General features: G+C 47.7%; 1 pseudogene; it reads right to left on the bottom strand.

The window, feature by feature from the left end:
• Positions 1-11,181: 11,181 nt before the first annotated feature.
• Positions 11,182-12,532, bottom strand: LOC143397382 (ubiquitin-conjugating enzyme E2 G1 pseudogene; annotated as a pseudogene).
• Positions 12,533-16,496: the final 3,964 nt, after the last annotated feature.

The raw sequence follows: 16,496 nt of genomic DNA, 5'->3' as shown, positions 1-16,496 counted from the left end.
TTAAGTGGCCCTACCAGGGCCCTGTCTCCAATGCAGTCATGGGGGTTAGGCTTTTACGTAGGGATTTAGGGGACACAACTCAATCTGTAGCATTGCCTCCGAGTAGCACAAGTCAGGAAAGTTGCCAGGAAAATCTAACCAAGTGGACATCTGCAAACACCCAGCCCAATCTGCTGACCAGGTGACTCTGGCTAAGCAGAGTCACCCACCAGAATGAGGAGTGACACCAGCTGGTCTGGTGGAGGAAGGAGCAGGGCAGCAAACTGGAGTGCACCAAGTGTCCCATTTCCACCAGGCCTCCAGACCCCACCCAGCTTCCTTAGGGTCCCATCCCATGTCTGCACTATGCAGATTCGCCCACAACCTCACCTCTCACCTCCATGGCCTCACACAGACACTAGTGGTCAGCATTGTTAACAGGTGACACAATAGCTGTGCTCCCATCAGCCCACACCTCCTGCTCACCCTGAGTCCAGGAACCTGTCCATAGCCACTCCACAACACCTTCTTTTTTTTTTTTTTTTTTTTTTGCAGTTGTACATGGACACAATGGCTTTATTTTATTTATTTGTTGTGCTGAGGATCGAACCCAGTGCCTCACACATGCTAGGCAAGTGCTCTGCCACTGAGCTAAAGTCCCAAACCACACTCTGAAGTGGATGACAATAACTCGGTTTGGAGCCGGCAACACACTTGGAATTGTTCATAAATGCAACAAACATTGATCACTATGAACTGAGGGCTTGGATCCTGATTATTGGAAGTAGGATGTGGAAAAAAAGAGTAGTCCAAGAAGACTCCTGGTTTTGGTTTTGATTCTAGCTCTTTTGGGAGCTCTGTTTGGTTTTTGCCTGACACAACTTTAACGTCACCATTTAGAGGTGGGGAAGCTGTAGCAAGGCTCCGTTAGAGAAACTCTGGGGATTTAATTTGAAGTGCCCATTAGATACTGACATGAAGATGCACAGAGGACCACCAAATATACACTCTGGAATCGAGAAGGGCCCGGCTGGAGGTATGAGGGGAACCATCAGGGTAGTGGCTGTGTTTAAGGCCGGGAGGCCAGGTGAGCCCACCAAGGGGTGGGAGTGGACAGAGAAGAGCACGCCGATTTCAGTTCTTCTGGATAAATACTGAGCAGTGGGTCCTATGGTGGTTCCCTTCCTAGACTTTTGAGAAACCTCCGTACTTATTTCCATAGTAGTTGTACTAATATGCAGATATTAGAGGAAATTGTTATGTGTATATATGAATATGTCACAATGAACCCCATTACCATCTATGATTATAATTATACTAATATAAATAGCTTTTTAAAATATACATAGATATTACTCAAAAGAAGAAATACAAATTGCCAACAAAGTTATGAAAAAAATTGCTCAATATCATTAGCAGTCAGAATGCAAATAAAACCACAATGAGCATTCACTGCACCCCAATTAGAATGGTGATTATCAAAAAGAAAAACAAGTAGTTTGGGGCTGGGGATGTGGCTCAAGCGGTAGCGCGCTCACCTGGCATGCGTGCGGCCCAGGTTTGATCCTCAGCACCACATACAGACAAAGATGTTGTGTCCACTGAAAAAACTAAAAAATAAATATTAAAAAATTCTCTCTCTCTCTCTCTCTCTCTCTCTCTCTCTAAAAAAAAAAAAAAAAAAAAAGTAGTTCTGGAGAAGATGTACATGTCATGGGGTGGTCTGAACCCTTGCACACTGCAGGGGGAATGTAAATTAGCACAGTCTCCATGGGGAACCGAATAGCTTATGCAAAACCTAAAAATATATCTACCACGTGACCCACTATCCAAGGGAAGTGAACTCTCTGTACCAAAGAGACACCTGCATGCCCCTATGTGTGCTGCACCAGAACCAAGAGTTGAGATATGGGTCCACCTAGGCATCCATCATGGAGGGAGGGATGACATATACATGGGACAGTATTCAGACATAAGGAGGAGCCATATTCTATCATTTGCTGCAAAAGTGGTAGAACTGAGGGGGATGATATGAAGTGAAATAGACACAGCAAGACAACTACCTCATGTTCTCACTCATGTGGGGGCTAAAAACAGTCACTCTGAATGTGAACTAGTGAGTCCTAGAAGTCAGGGAGGGGGAAGAGAAGAGCCAGAGAGAGCTCATGACCAGAGTCCAAGGGCGAAGGCCCGGCTCTGGTGTTCCCAACCAACCAGGCTCAGTCACCCGTCCCCACATGCAATCAAAGAGATGAGCTGTGGTGAAGGGTAGAAAAAGGAGTTTGAGTCAGCATGGCCATGAGGGGGTCGGGGGGATATGGGGATAGTGACCAAAGATCTGTCCTCGGGGGCTGGGGAGCAAAGGCCAGGGCTGGGGCCTGCATGACTGCAGGGCTCGCTCAGGTGGTGGAGTAGGCCAGCCTGGTCAGGCCTGCTCTGGCCGATGGGTATCTCGACACTGGCTCTGTGAAGCTCTGGACAGGCATGGTGGCTTGAGGGGTGATCTGGTTTCCATCCTGAGATCATGGCTCCTCTTTGGGATGCAGCAATTGCTTGGCTCCTGCTTAGGATGGTGATCTTGTCATGGGGTGGTCTGATCTGTGAGGCTCCTGTTGCTTAGGGATATTGTCGGTCCTTGTCCTAAAGATACTTATCAACCAAGCCTGGTTCCTGGAATCCAAGGTGACTGCAGAAGAAAGTGGCTCAGAAGAAAAGAAAAAATTTAAAGAGGCAAGTGGAGTCAGAGAGGGGCAGGATGGAGCTGGTTAGGCCAGCGTGGGAGAGGAGAAATAAGTGTTCGACAGCACAGTGGATCGACCACAGTTCATGACGGCCTATTGTGTATTTTATAGATAACAAGAAGACAGCAGTTTGGGGGCTCCAAAGCCAAAGTAACAATAATGACATGGGGACATCTTTTACCCTGACCTCATCAGTACTGTCTATGCCTGTTGAAATAGCACACTGTGCCTCATAGCTGTGTACAGTTTATACAGCTTTATCCAAGGTTTTACAACTGTTTGAATTAGGAATGTTAACCACCCTGATTTAATCATTACTGTTTTGTACATGTGTCACATTATCCCACTGTACCCCATAAACATGCAGAGTCAGGATGATGGTAACAGTTGGTAGAGTGCCCTGTGAGCATGGTTTCTCCAGGGCCTTGGCCCTGCCTGGCAGGAGGCCGTGGCAACAGGGAGGACTCAGGTGTCTTTGCTTCAGCCTCCTCAGCTGGGGATGGCAGGAGATGGACCCCAGCTGGTGTCGCTTCCCTGACCCCCTGGAGCTTCATGGAGACAGGTCTCACGTGGAGCTAGGGGCTGAGGGAGGGTAGGTGCAGCTCCCAGCCACAGCCACGTCCCGGAGTCAGAGGGAAGAGAAAGTGGCGCCTGTCTCTAGGTGTCTGCCCAGAGCTGCAGCTGACGGTGGCCAGGCTGGACGCAAGAGCAACAGGTGCCCACCCAGCTCCCACACCAGGCACACCTAAGCGCATGACACAGCGCTCTCCTGACCCCCTTCCCAGAGCACTGCCCCTTGCCTTCCCATGGAACCCTTGACCCAGAATCCCTCCTTTCTGCTCCCATATTTCTGTGACCAGACCCTGGCAGTAAGAAGCTAGGGGAAGCTGGTTCCAAGTTCCAACCCTGACCCATAATGTCAGCAGGGGGGTCACCATGGAGAAAGCTCTGCCCCACCTCTCATTTCCTTCTTGACACACAGCCTGGCGAGGTGAGGATGCCACTTCACAAATGAGGCTTGTGAGGTGAAGGAGTTCTGAGCAGGAACCAGGAGGATGGAGTGCCAGCCTGGGACTGACACTGCAGAGGGAGCCTCTCAGTCTCAGAACTGCGGGAAACCCGTCCTTTGAGGAAAGGGAGCATTACTTTGGGAGCCAGTCGACAAAGGGCACCAACCCTGGGAAGCACTTGGTAAGCATCAGGGTGGCTGGAGAGCTGGCCTATTCTGGTGTTTCTGAGAGAGTGTTTCTGAATGAAATCAACGTTTCAATCAGTGGAGTTTGAGCCAGGCAGGTTGTACTACCTAACGAGGGTGGGCCTCACCCAGGCAGTTGACGGTCTGGGTAGAACAAAGACTAACCTTCTCAGCACAAGATGGAATCTGCCAGCAGACGGCCTTGGGACTCTGCAGCTCCTCCCTGGGTCTCCCTGAGTCGACAGCCTCCTCCAGCAGAGTCCTCACGCTCTCACATCACATAGGCCAATTCCCTAAAATAAAGAATTGCTTCTCTTTTCCTGAAGAACCCAAATCTGAGCAGGTGATAAGGAGGACCCACTAAGAGAGGTCTCCAGAGAGCCCCACAGAAGTGGGCTGCAGCTGCCCCGGCTCTGAAGGACTCCCAACCCTTTTGAACAGGCCCCAAGTGAGACAGACCTGGAAACGCTCTTGGCCCCCGACATTCAGCCACGGGTTGTCGCAGAGGATGGGTGCACACAAAGCAGACCACCAAAGCCTGAAACCCTGCCTGTACCTGCCCGGCCACGGACACACAGAGGCAGAAGCACACGGTGAGACCAGGGCTAAGTCCACAAAGCCCTCACTGTAATGAGGACTAAATACCCGAGAAACCTGAAGCAACATGGAAAGCAGGTTTTATTTTTATTTAGGAGGGGACATAGGTAGCAGGCTTCTCCAGAGAGAAGGGGGCCCAGAGCAGGGTGCCCTCAGGAGGGGAGTGTCTTGCTCCTGTATAGACCCCAGAACCTTCCCACCTCTCTTTCCTGTCCAGGTACGTGCCTCAGGGCAGGAAGGAGCAGCCCAGGGGACGGTGGCTTGTGCTGGGAAGTGATCCTGCAGGTATTAGCAACCAGTGATGACCCTCTGCCCTCCAACACTCATTATCTACACAGATGCCTGACCTTCTGCCCCTGCCTCAGTTGGCTGAGGAATGTGACATTTCCTGTCCCCTCAGGCCAGGTGGGGCTGCAGGCAACGAAGGGATGTGGGAGTCAGTACAGTGGGCTCATCCTATAGAATTATCCTCTTAACCTCAGCCCCCACATCCTCATCTATTTTCCCCATACAGAGGTCGGGGGTGGCAGTGGAAGAAGGGACTGGAAGGGACACTCATGAGACAGTGACGGGCAGGAATCACAGTGACTGGAGTAGAGCCCCAGACACCACTTCTGTGGATACCACAGGATGAGTGGCAGGACCCCTGCAGCCTGGCTGGCCAGTGGCCTGCTGAGAGGAAACACCCTCTTTCCATAGAGTGTCCCTCCTGGCTATGGCCGGTGGGTGAAATCCAGAGGATGAATGTGACTTTCCTGGAGCTGGTCTGCCCTGCTGGTGGGGCCTGGCCAAAGGAGACCAGAGGAGCCAAGCGGGCAGGGAAAGCAGCCTGTTGCATAGGGGCCGAGGCCACTCACTGTCCTGGGCAGATTAGGAGAGGACTGAGAACAGTAGGAAAGCAATGCTTAGCAACCAGCCAGGTGTGCACCCTCCAGGGCTGAGCGTAACTGCTTACAAAATCATATCCAAGGTTACAGTGTGTTTGACAAATGAAACCGAGGGGGCTCCTGTCTTTGTTTTACAGGCTTCAAGAAAAACTGGGCCAAATCTTAGCGGACAAAGTTCTGCAGTAAACCCAATGAATGCAAGGCAGGCACCCCTGAGAATCTCTGGGTGGTGGGGAAGAGAACTGTGGGGGTTTGGGGCTGTTCAACAGGGACCCGAGAGCATTAGGGCTGGAGAACAAGGGGGAGAGGAAGGAGACCCTGGCGGGAAGGTGGGAAGGCAGGAGGGCGCTACTCTGCCAGTAGAGAGTCCAGCAGCCCCAGTGTTCCCAGGTCCCCTGGGCAGCAAGGGCTTGCAGAAATGGCTTTTCATGCACCACCCAGGGGTTCTGTTTGCTTATGATAGACCTCACTGAAGAGAAAACACTTCCAGAAAAAAAAAAAAAAAAAACAGGGGGTTGCATTTTGTGCAGGGTGAGAGATAGGGGCTTAATTTCACTTTGCTGCATATGGATTTCCAGTTCTCCTAGCACCATTTTTGAAGAGGCTATCTTTTCTCAAAAGTACATTTTTGGAGCCTTTGTGTAGTATGAGATAACTGTACTTAGGAGGGTTTGTCTCTGTGTCTTCTATTCTGTACCATTGGTCTATTTTCATGCCTAATTTTGTTACTATTTTGTTACTATTGCTCTGTAGTATAGTTTAAGGCCTGGTATAGTGATGCCACCTGCTTCACTCTTCCTGCTAAGGATTGCTTTGGCTCTTCTGGGTCTCTTATTTTTCCAGATGAATTTCATGATTGCTTTTTCTATTTATATGAGGAATGTCATTGGGATTTTGATCAGAATTGCATTAAATCTGTGTAGTGCTTTTAGTGGTATGGTCATTTTGACAATATTAATTCTGCCTATCCAAGAGCAAGGGAGATCTTTGCATCTTCTAAGGTCTTATTTAATTTCCTTCTTTAGCATTCTGTAGTTTTCATTGTAGAGGTCTTTCACCTCTTTCAGTAAGTTGATTCCCAAGTTTTTTTTTTTTAAGGCTATTATAAGTGGGGTGGTTTTCCTCATTTCTCTTTCAGAGGATTTGTCACTGATGTACAGAAGTACCTTGGAGTTTGGGGTGTTGATTTTATATCCTGCTACTTTTGTAGAATTCATTTATTAGTTCTAGAAGTTTTCTGGTGGAATTTTTTTGGATCATCTAGGCATAGAATCATGTCATCATCAAATAGTGATAATTTGAGTTCTTCTTTTCCTATTCATATCCCTTTAACTTCTTTTGTCTGTCTAATTGCTCTGGCTACAGTTTCAAGAACTGTTAAATAGAACTGGTGAAAGAGGGCATCCCTGTCTTGTTCCCTTTTTTAGAGGGAATGCCTTCAATTTTTCTCCATTTAGAATGATGTTGGCCTGGGGCTTAGCATAGATAGCCTTTATGATGTTAAGATATGTTCCTGTTATCCCTAGTTTTTCTAGTGTTTTAAACATAAAGGGTGCTGTATTTTGTTGAATGCTTTTTCTGCATCTAGTAAGATGATCATATGATTCTTATCTTTAAGTCTATTGATGTGATGAATTACATTTATTGATTTCCATATGTTGAACCAAACTTGCATCCCTGGGATGAACTCCACTTGACCATGATGCACTATTTTTTAATAGTTTTTGTATTCAATTTGCCAGAATTTTATTGAGAATTTTGGCATCTATGTTTTCATTACAGATATTGGTCTGAAGTTTTCTTTCTTTGATGTGTCTTTGTCTCGTTTTGGAATCAGGGTGATATTGGCCTCATAGAATGAGTTTGGAAGTGTTTCCTCTTTTTCTATTTTATAAAATAATTTGAGGAGTATTGGTATTAGTTCTTCTTTAAAGGTCTTGTAGAACTCGGCTGTGTATCCATCCGGTCCTGGGCTTTTCTTGGTTGGTAGGCAGAAAAAAAAAAAAAACACAGGGGGATCCATGAACCTTGCAGCACCTACCCCATCTGTCCTGCTGAGTCCCTGGTTCCACAGGCACCTCTGTTCTGCAGAGCAGGCTGGTGCAGCGCACCCTGGGAAGGGCGGTGTTCCTGGCTCCTTTCCTTTCTCTTGCTTTTCTTCATTTCTCTCCCTTCTCCCTTTTGTTCTTTCTGTTTGCTAGGCTATCAACATTTTAAAGGCATATAAATAACTAGTCCTATTTTTACTGTTGCATTCAACAAACATGAATTATGCATGATATAGTCAGAAGAAACATAATTCAGAGAAAAGAAAAATAATCTTTGTTTATGTTGTTTGTGGTGTTCTTTCAAAATATGCTGACAGGCACTACCCAGAGAGTCAGTCCCTACCCTGTTTGTAACTTGCTGTCCCCCTCAGTTTGACTAAACCACTCTTAAGCACTGTTCAGGAAACATATGACATTTTTGACAAGAAAACTGGTGAAGTTATTTTATTATCTGTAACTTAGATCTAAAACTAAGCAGCACAAATTTTATTTCCCTGAGTTAATATTGTTAAACTGTAAGTTTAAAAAGAGATTTGATAAATGTCAAAATGATTATAAAGTAAATTTGTACACTGCAAACTTTTGGACGACATTAAGCTAACCTTAAATGTCATCCTCCTGCCTCTGACTTGCAAACAGATCGTATGACCCTAAAATGGTGGTGATGGACTGGCCTCATCGTGAGCCGGTGAGGAAGAGTTTGCAAGCCACCCTACCATGTGCTGCGCCCAGAGGGCTGGTGTGGGCCAAGCTCCGGTGGGTGCAGGTGGCACCCCTCCTTAGTCACCTTCTTTCTCAGTTTGGTTTCTAGATTCCTCAGCTGGGGCTGCTGTCACAGTGGGTGTCTAAACAGGATCTCATTCCTCACATTTCTGGAGCTGACCGATTCCATTCTCCATGATACAGATGGCACCTTCCCTCTGTGTCCTCACAGGGTGGACAGCAAGAGGGAGCCACTTTTGGGCTGGGGATGTGGCTCAAGCGGTAGCGAGCTCGCCTGGCATGCATGTGGCCTGGGTTCGATCCTCAGTACCACATACAAAGATGTTGTGTCCACCGAAAACTAAAAAATAAATATTAAAAATTTCTCTCTCTCTCTCTCTCTCTGTCTCTCTCTCTCTCTCTCTCTCTCTGTCTCTCTCTCTCAAGAGAGAGAGAGAGACAGAGAGAGAGAGCGCCACCGTCTCTCCTCATAAGGACCCCAAGCCCATCATGGAGTTCCACCCTCAGGTCCTCATCCGTCCTAATCACCTCCCACTGGAATTTGACAATCCCACATTGGTCCTGGCAACGTCACCTCAGTGTGGACTGGCGAGGAAGAGGTCCAACCCACCAGGCTGAGGGCTTCAACGTGGCCATTTGGAGGAGACAGCTCACTCCTCAGCAGAAGCCCTCAGGGTCCCTTCACCAGATCCCACAGAGACCGGGAAAGAAATAAAAGCTTTGTGTCAAATCTGGAGATAAGACAGTGATACTCTCTTCCCTCCTCCGCAGCTACGGATTCAACCCAGGCAGAGTGAAGCTCCCCACATCCGTTCCTCGGCCCCAGGAGGCTCCTGGAGTGTCGGGCCCCTCAGGCAAGGTAATCGTGAACCCCAGTCACCATTTCGTTTCTCTGTCATCTTGCGCAAACTCCTTCTGGCACTTTCTTTTGACGGAGCAAAGGCTTGTGAACCACGCTTCACCTGCTGAGAAGGGTGCCTGCTGAGCTTCCCCCCAGCTCCTAGGGCATATCACAGGCATGGGCTGTTGCATTGAACATTTTTAAAATCCAAAGAAACATCAGAACAAGGTCGGTGTTCCAAAAGTGCACTTGGACTTGTTTCGTCAGGCATGGTGACACACACTGACATAGAAACATGTCATGAAGGAAGATCAACGTTCATTCCCAAAGATCCCTACAAATCGGAGGCAGGAAAAGCCATGCAGGGCCCAGGGGTGGGGGTCCAGCAGGGTCTCTCAGGACAGGGGGAGGCCAAGCACTATCCAGAGGCTTTCCTGGGGTTCAAAGCAGGTAGGGGCAAGTTGGACTTGGATAGTCGACTAACCTGGGCAGGTTCTGGGCTCTAGGGGTAGCTCCTGGTTGTCTGAGACTAGCTCGGGGGTGGTTTAGGACCAATGTAGGAGAGTTTGATGGAGGAGGTACACGGGGTTTGCCTGGGAGGGTTGATTTGCATAGCACAGGTGGGCTCACAGGGCACTTGCTTGCCATCTCTAGGAACCCATGGGAATCTCTAGGGATCCATGGGAAGGAATTCCCTCCAGGATCAAAGGCCCAAATACCAGAGCATGGAACACAGAGAAGGTGAGAAACTATAGTCAACACCGTCTGAGTAGGATATCTTCCTCTGCCGGAAAGCTTCCTGTGGGAGCCGCTGAAGATAGTTTTTACCTTTTCATCCTGTGATTTTGTTAACACCAGGGCATAAAAACGTCATCCCAAACTTCACTGATCAATTCATTTCTTTTCCTCATCATTTACCATCAACATCATTTACCATCCAGACAACGGACCCAGAGCCTGGAATGCAGAAAGATGCTCTATGTTCTCATGAAATGCTGCCCGGTTTCTTTTTTTTTTTTTTTTTCAATTGGAAAAAAAATTCATATTTTGCAAGAACTCACTACATAAAGTGACAGAATTCCAAAATCAAATTGCATGAAAATATACATTGCAATTTCTTTGTACAATAGGTGAGAAAATCTCTAGTATTGAAGAATAGAGACAAAGAAATATGAAGGACTAGGGAGAAGGATATGAGGGCAATAGCATTCCTAATAGCAAACTAGGAAGTAGGAACCTCGTCGTGGTGCATGCTTTATTCATCCAAACTCAACATTAATCAACTGAAGGGCAAAAATAAAACCAAACCAGAATTTTGTATTATTTGGGGTAAATTTCAGTAAGTTGAATTTAGAATCCACTTTTTTTTTTTCTTTTTTAAGTTCTTGAGATAATGTCTAGGTTCAAGAGCTCTCAACAGCCAGAAAATGTCATGCCTTCATCCAATCCAAGAGATGGGTGCAACTAGAATACAAAAAGGGACACAGCACCTGGTGATGACCAGTCCTCTGAGTCATCATTAAAAATCAAGTCATTGCTCATGAAGTATTTCAGTATTCGAACCAAATCACCTGAGAACTTTCTAGCAGATGGAAGAGATAAAAGCAAAGAGGACTGTCAAAGAAGATACAAAAGTTTAGTAAGTGACAAGGGTTAATGGAAGCCTCAGTGGTTTAAAGGAAATTAAATGGAAACTTTTAATCCTAACTGCTTTTCATCTGACATGAAAAGACTTTAAGGAGTCCTTTTAAACTGATAAGAAGCAATGAATAGAGAAAGAAAACCTGCTAAAATCTTTTTAGAATTTACACGATTCTTATTCTGTCTACTATCAGAAAGCAATGTTTGGCACAAGGTGTATTTGTGGATGTACATGAACAGCACACGTATTATCCGGATCATGTTGTGCTATGTACACATCTTTACAATTCTTCCTGAAGGTTTAAACAGTTCGTTAGAATTCAAAATGCGTAATCATCTGTAGGCTGGCACTTGTTAGGCTCTTGTCAGCATTGGCATGTTTTCTTGCAGCCCAGTTCCAGCCAGGGTTTTGCCAACTTGTTACAACAGATATCCAGCAATACAGGTGGGTTGCGTGCAGGAAAAACAGTGCTCTGTTTCTCAATTGAAGACCCTGAAATAAGTGAAATTACCAGCTGCTGAATAAATGTCACTCAAAAGCAGTCTCTTGGCTTTTTCTTGCACAGCGTGCAACTTTCCTTTTAAATTCTCCATTTCTGTCTTCCCTCCATTCTTTCGCAGGTGACTCTCCATTAGGGTCTGCCAGCATGGAAATGACACTAATCATGGTGGTTCCCACAGTGTGGATAGGAAGCCAGCGTTCCTCTGGCTTTTCATAACCACATTTATCCTCCCCAGGCTCATGAAGAATAGAAATGCAATCGTCACCATTTTTATCAACATTTGGATGCCAGATTTCTGTAATGATTTCACTTTAGGAGGCCAGAGGGGATAATCTTTTGGGAAAGTGAGATGAGCCTTAAGAACACCACCTTCATAAAGTGTGTCTGGGGGACCAACAATAAGGACTTCCCATGGATACAGATCATAGTCACCTATTAAACCTGCTGGAAAGTCTTCCACGGGGTTTTTGTTGAGTTCGCCACGTGGGGCCCAGATGCTCCTGCTGCCCCAGGGTCTGGGGGCCTCCACCACACCTGAGCCCCGGGACCATGCTGCCTGGTTTCTTTCAGCTAAGGCAAACAGAAGGGATGTGTTTTTGTGACAATCTGTAATTCTCTTGAGATAGTTAGGCCTTAAGGAGGCACCCACCCCAATAGAGGGCCACCCCACTCCAGTTGGACAAGGCCAGTGGTCTTCTCGTCAAGAAATTGTAGGTCACTTTTCCAAACAAAGGATGTTAACTTGTGTGATTTTAATCTCTTTGCCCTGGGACAGGAGAGCTTACAGGTCTAAGTCATGGCCTCTTCCTCAAAGAGCTGCTGTCCACGGGGAAAATAAGGTGCATTCACCCCAAACAATGGCAAACTAATGCAAGACAGTGCATCACCCAGGGCAAAGCTCTGTGCTGACAACAGGTAAGAGGGGTTTAAAGAATAAATGTGTATAGGAAGGGAGATTTTTTTTCATAGCTAGAATGCACTAATAAAAACACTGTACAAAAACAAAACAGCTAAAAATGGGAAGATTGTAGTGAAACCCTGTAAGATGAATGCAGCTTGGTCAGGCAGAGGTGGAGAGGAAGGAATTTCAAAGCAGGCCCCGTACCTCCTCACAGGGCAGGGTCTAGCTGAGTAAATGAATGTGTTCCTTACGCTTGGCCTCTGTGCCAGACATTCCTCAGAACTGGAGATACAGCGATTGACAAAACAGATAAAACTCCTGAGTGCACCAGGCTCACATTTCACTGGATTGATAATCAGATAAGCAATTAAGAGGTATGTCTGCCCAGGTAGCCAGCCCGTGTCTGGGTCCTGTGACCTGTGCTTCTTCCACATGGCAGCCTGGAGCGTGGCAAACCCTGTCTGCACGGGAGCCATCTTGTGCCTCTTATCACATTTCAGTGACTTGCCTCCTTCACTTAGAATTTCTACTTACCCTCCTTAGGTCCTTACCACAGATCCCAGGAGAAGGGAATTCAGACTCTCAGCGCTGAGTAGGAGAGAAGAGTCCGAGTAGGGGCTGTGTGTTAGCTTTCCATTGCTATGACAAAATACCTGAGAAAGTCAACTTATAAGAAAGAAAGATTCATTTTGGTGCATGTTTTCAGAGATTTCAGTCCATGGCCCTGTTGCCAAAGGCAACATGGTGAGGCAGAGCACCACGGGGGGGAGCATGTGGTGGGAAAGGCCGCTCACATTATGAGAGCCAGGAAGCAAAAGAGAGAGAAGGGAAGAGGCCAATATTCTCCTCACGGCACACCCAGTGGCCTAACATCCTTTCACCAGGCCCACGTCCTAAAGGTTCCACCACCTCCCAATGGCACCCTGGGGGCGACCAAGCCCTTAGTGTGGGGGGGTTTGGCAGACATCTAAGCTCCACACCACCGGGGTGCACGCTCTAGTCTTTGATCCCCTCTTAACTAAACATGGGTTACTTCCTGTGGAGAAACTCAAAGCCTCTACCACCTTCTCAGCCTCCAGGACCCACCAAGGCAGCAGGGTGACCGTGGCTGTCGCAGCTACTCTGACACCCCTGTCCTTTGCAGTCACCTCAAGGCCATAGCCCTTTTGCAGGACTTTCCCGCCTCTCTCCTGGACTTGTGCCGGGCTTGCTCAGGCTGACCGTGTTGCTCTCACTCAGTCTCCTGCTCGGCACACAGTTCAGGTTGAGTCGTCGGCACAGGTCAGTGGGCTGGCATGTCTGTGGATAAGCCTGAACAACAGCTCCTGCCACAGAACGGTCTGCTCCCCTGGGTCTTCCCCTCGTCCCATTCTCTAGTTTAATCATAGTAGGAGTGACGATCCCTAACTCTTAGCGATGCTTCTCGGAGATGGATTTCAGCGGTGGCATACACATGTTCTCCCATCTGTCCTTGGAACAGTTCTACAATGCAGGCACTTGGATGATCTCATTTTACACATAGAAAAAAAAAAAAATCCAGACTCAGAGAAATTTCACGTAAATTGCCCACACTCACATCTTGAAAGTGTTTGAAACTAAACCTGTCTGTTTCCAAGGCCTCGTTGGGTCAGATACAGCCGCGTCTGGGTGTAACCTGCTTAAAACCCGTGGACTTCAAGGATTCCCAGAGCTGAACATAGGTTGAGGCACCTTTTCCAGAAACACTTCCTTCCCCCAAACAGAAAACACACGAGGTCGCCCTTCCTTCCAGGTGATGTTTCCGTACTAACCAGTAGCTCTAGATGAGCTGGTTGGGGAGGGTTCCAGATGACTCCGTCTTCATGTGTGAGAGCAGCAACACCTACACTTCCTGTCTCTGCCTCAGCCAGCCGTCGGCCCAGCAGAGGGCCTCTCCAGCCCTGTCCCCTCAAGTCACAGGAAAGGCAACTCCAACAAGACGTCTGATCAGCAATCTGATGACCACTAGAAGGGCCTCACGTCCCTGCCTCGAAAAGCAGGAATTGAAATGTTGGTTCATTCGCTCTTCACCAAGCATCTTTTTCTGGGTTCTGGAGATAAAACTGTGAAAAATAAAAAAAAATAGGCCTTTTAAAAGCCTGTAATAGACTATAATATTACCAGAGCTGCCTAATGTCTCTCTATATATATCCTCAGCCTGCCCCTCCAACCATTTTCCATACTTATTTTTAAAACAAAATCTAATTGGATTATATCCTTCTCAAAACCTTCAATAGCATCCCAAGGTCCTTAGGAAACATTCCAGACTTCTGAAACGGCTCACGAAGGGCCCCATGAAATGACTCTCAGCCCCCTCCCGTGTCATGTCATGCTGTGCTTCTGGACCACCCTGGGACAGTGCCTTCTCTCTCTTTAATTTATTCCTCTGCCTTCACCTTGGCTCAGCCAGGTCTCTATTGGCCAACACTCACGGAGCCCTGTGGATGTCACCCTCGATATTGGAGGACAGAGGAACGTAGTAACCTCGGAGGCCTACTTCCTCCCTACAAATACGTGACTCTCACTGTGGATTGCCTGCCGTGATCTCTGCAGACCCCTCATGCCTGCTCTCGACTGTGCAGTCCTGAGAACTTCAGAGATTAAGTGTGCTCAACCACTGCTGCTTGTAAGTTGTCCCCAACAAGTCCTAGCATATGTCTGGACCACACAAAGAACACGGTGCGTGCATGCAACTCTGCTCCACAGTATTCCCCAGCACTTGTTTAAATCTTCCAGCCCCAAGTGGCTCTAACCTCCGTCAGCACCGGGGACTTGGACTTGCTCACTGCAGTCCCCAAGTCTAGCACAGGGTCTGGCATTAATGAGAATCCGTCAGTGTCTCCCAGATGAAGAATCCTCCTGCAACAACTTCAGAGACACTCTAGAACAGCACGTTCTACCACAGTTGTTCTTGTGTCTTTTCCTGCAGCTAGACTAAGTGCTGGAATGGCCCAGATGCAGTTTTCAACCACTTGGCATTGTTAACAAGGCCAGCGAAGAAAGTGGTTTTTAAACTATGTTCCATAGAGTTTCTCTGGTGGGGAGAAATGAAGTAGAGGTTTCCTAAAAGGTTATGTTTAAACACAGGTTTCTGCAGCCACGGTCGATACATAGATAAATAGATAGATGATGATAGCCCTTTTAAAAATCAACCATTGTTCTGAAATAGTAGTGGGACTGTGCACTTTTCCCTGACAGACACCATATTTCACAGTATTACAATGCCGCTGATAGATTGTAGGCCTCATAATATTTTTTTCCTTAATTTGGTCACTTCTCAGATTTTCATTCAATTTTTTAATTTAAAAAACTTTGAATGTTTTTGTTGTCCGGGTTTGTGAGTGCCCTAAGAGGTTGCTTGAGCTAACCAGAGGCAGAAGCAGGAGCCAGTCTAATAGTCCCTACAGGAGGCTGTGTATGTCCATCTCCTGATGACAGTGTGGAGGCCACATCTGCTCATCTCCAAATCCCCGTGGTATCTAGTAGAGAACTCAGTAACTAGGAGTTTAGTAAAAAATCATGAGACAGCCAGGCATGGTGGTGCACACCTATAATCCCAGCAGCAAGACACTAAGCAACTCAGTGACACCCTGTCTCTAAATAAAATATAAATTAGGGCTGGGGTGTGGCTCCGTGATCCAGTGCCCCTGAGTTCAACCCCTGGTACCAAAAAGAAAGAAAGAAAGAATTCACTTGGCCAAAGTGATAGGGTGGTTTTCAGCAGAAATTGCAGAACCAAGATGGCTCAGGCAGAGAGGGTGTTGTTTTACAGTTGGAGAAAACCTGACTAGGCACCCAGCTATACGCTTAAGTCCCAGGTATCCACGCAGCATGGGGAACTCACTCTGCTGGACACGCAGGCCCAGGATTCCTGTGCTGCCATGGCCCTGGGCCTGTCCGAAGGGATGGAGACCTCAGACGTGGCCGGGCCTTAGCTCATGGGTCTGCACAGCACCCCAGTGAGGCCTCTGCCACCCTCATTCACCTGGGGAGCCACAGACATAGGCCTCCTGCTCCCTTCTGCAGGCCCTCCACTCACCCCCTTGGGCTGGAATTCACCAAGAGCTGTGCCCTCCCTGTCAGGAAGGGCGGAGGAGGCTTTATATTTGTGGGAATTTCAGCCAGTGTCCAGCAGTGTCCAGGACAGCTGGAGGACATGCAGGAGTGGCCGTCCTTGGAGCCACGGCTTGGCCTCATGCTTTAACCTACCCTGGTCCTTAGATGCCCGCTGTGACTGCTTAGCGGGAGGGCGTGCTGGGCCAGGGAGAACCATGGGCTCCGTCGGGCCCTCCCTCCTCCCCCTTGGGCCTGTGCGTCCACTGCACTCCTTTCCAAGCCCCCGCCTCATCTCAGGATGCGTCCTCTAGGCCCATCTGTAGCAACTGGCCCAGACCTTGTCCCCTGCCTCCCCAGGGTCCCGTC

Source organism: Callospermophilus lateralis, chromosome 4, assembly GCF_048772815.1.
Source record: "Callospermophilus lateralis isolate mCalLat2 chromosome 4, mCalLat2.hap1, whole genome shotgun sequence".
Taxonomy (NCBI): domain Eukaryota; kingdom Metazoa; phylum Chordata; class Mammalia; order Rodentia; family Sciuridae; genus Callospermophilus; species Callospermophilus lateralis.
The sequence above is the reverse complement of the archived record's forward strand: the minus strand, read 5'-3'. Positions and strand labels throughout refer to the sequence as shown.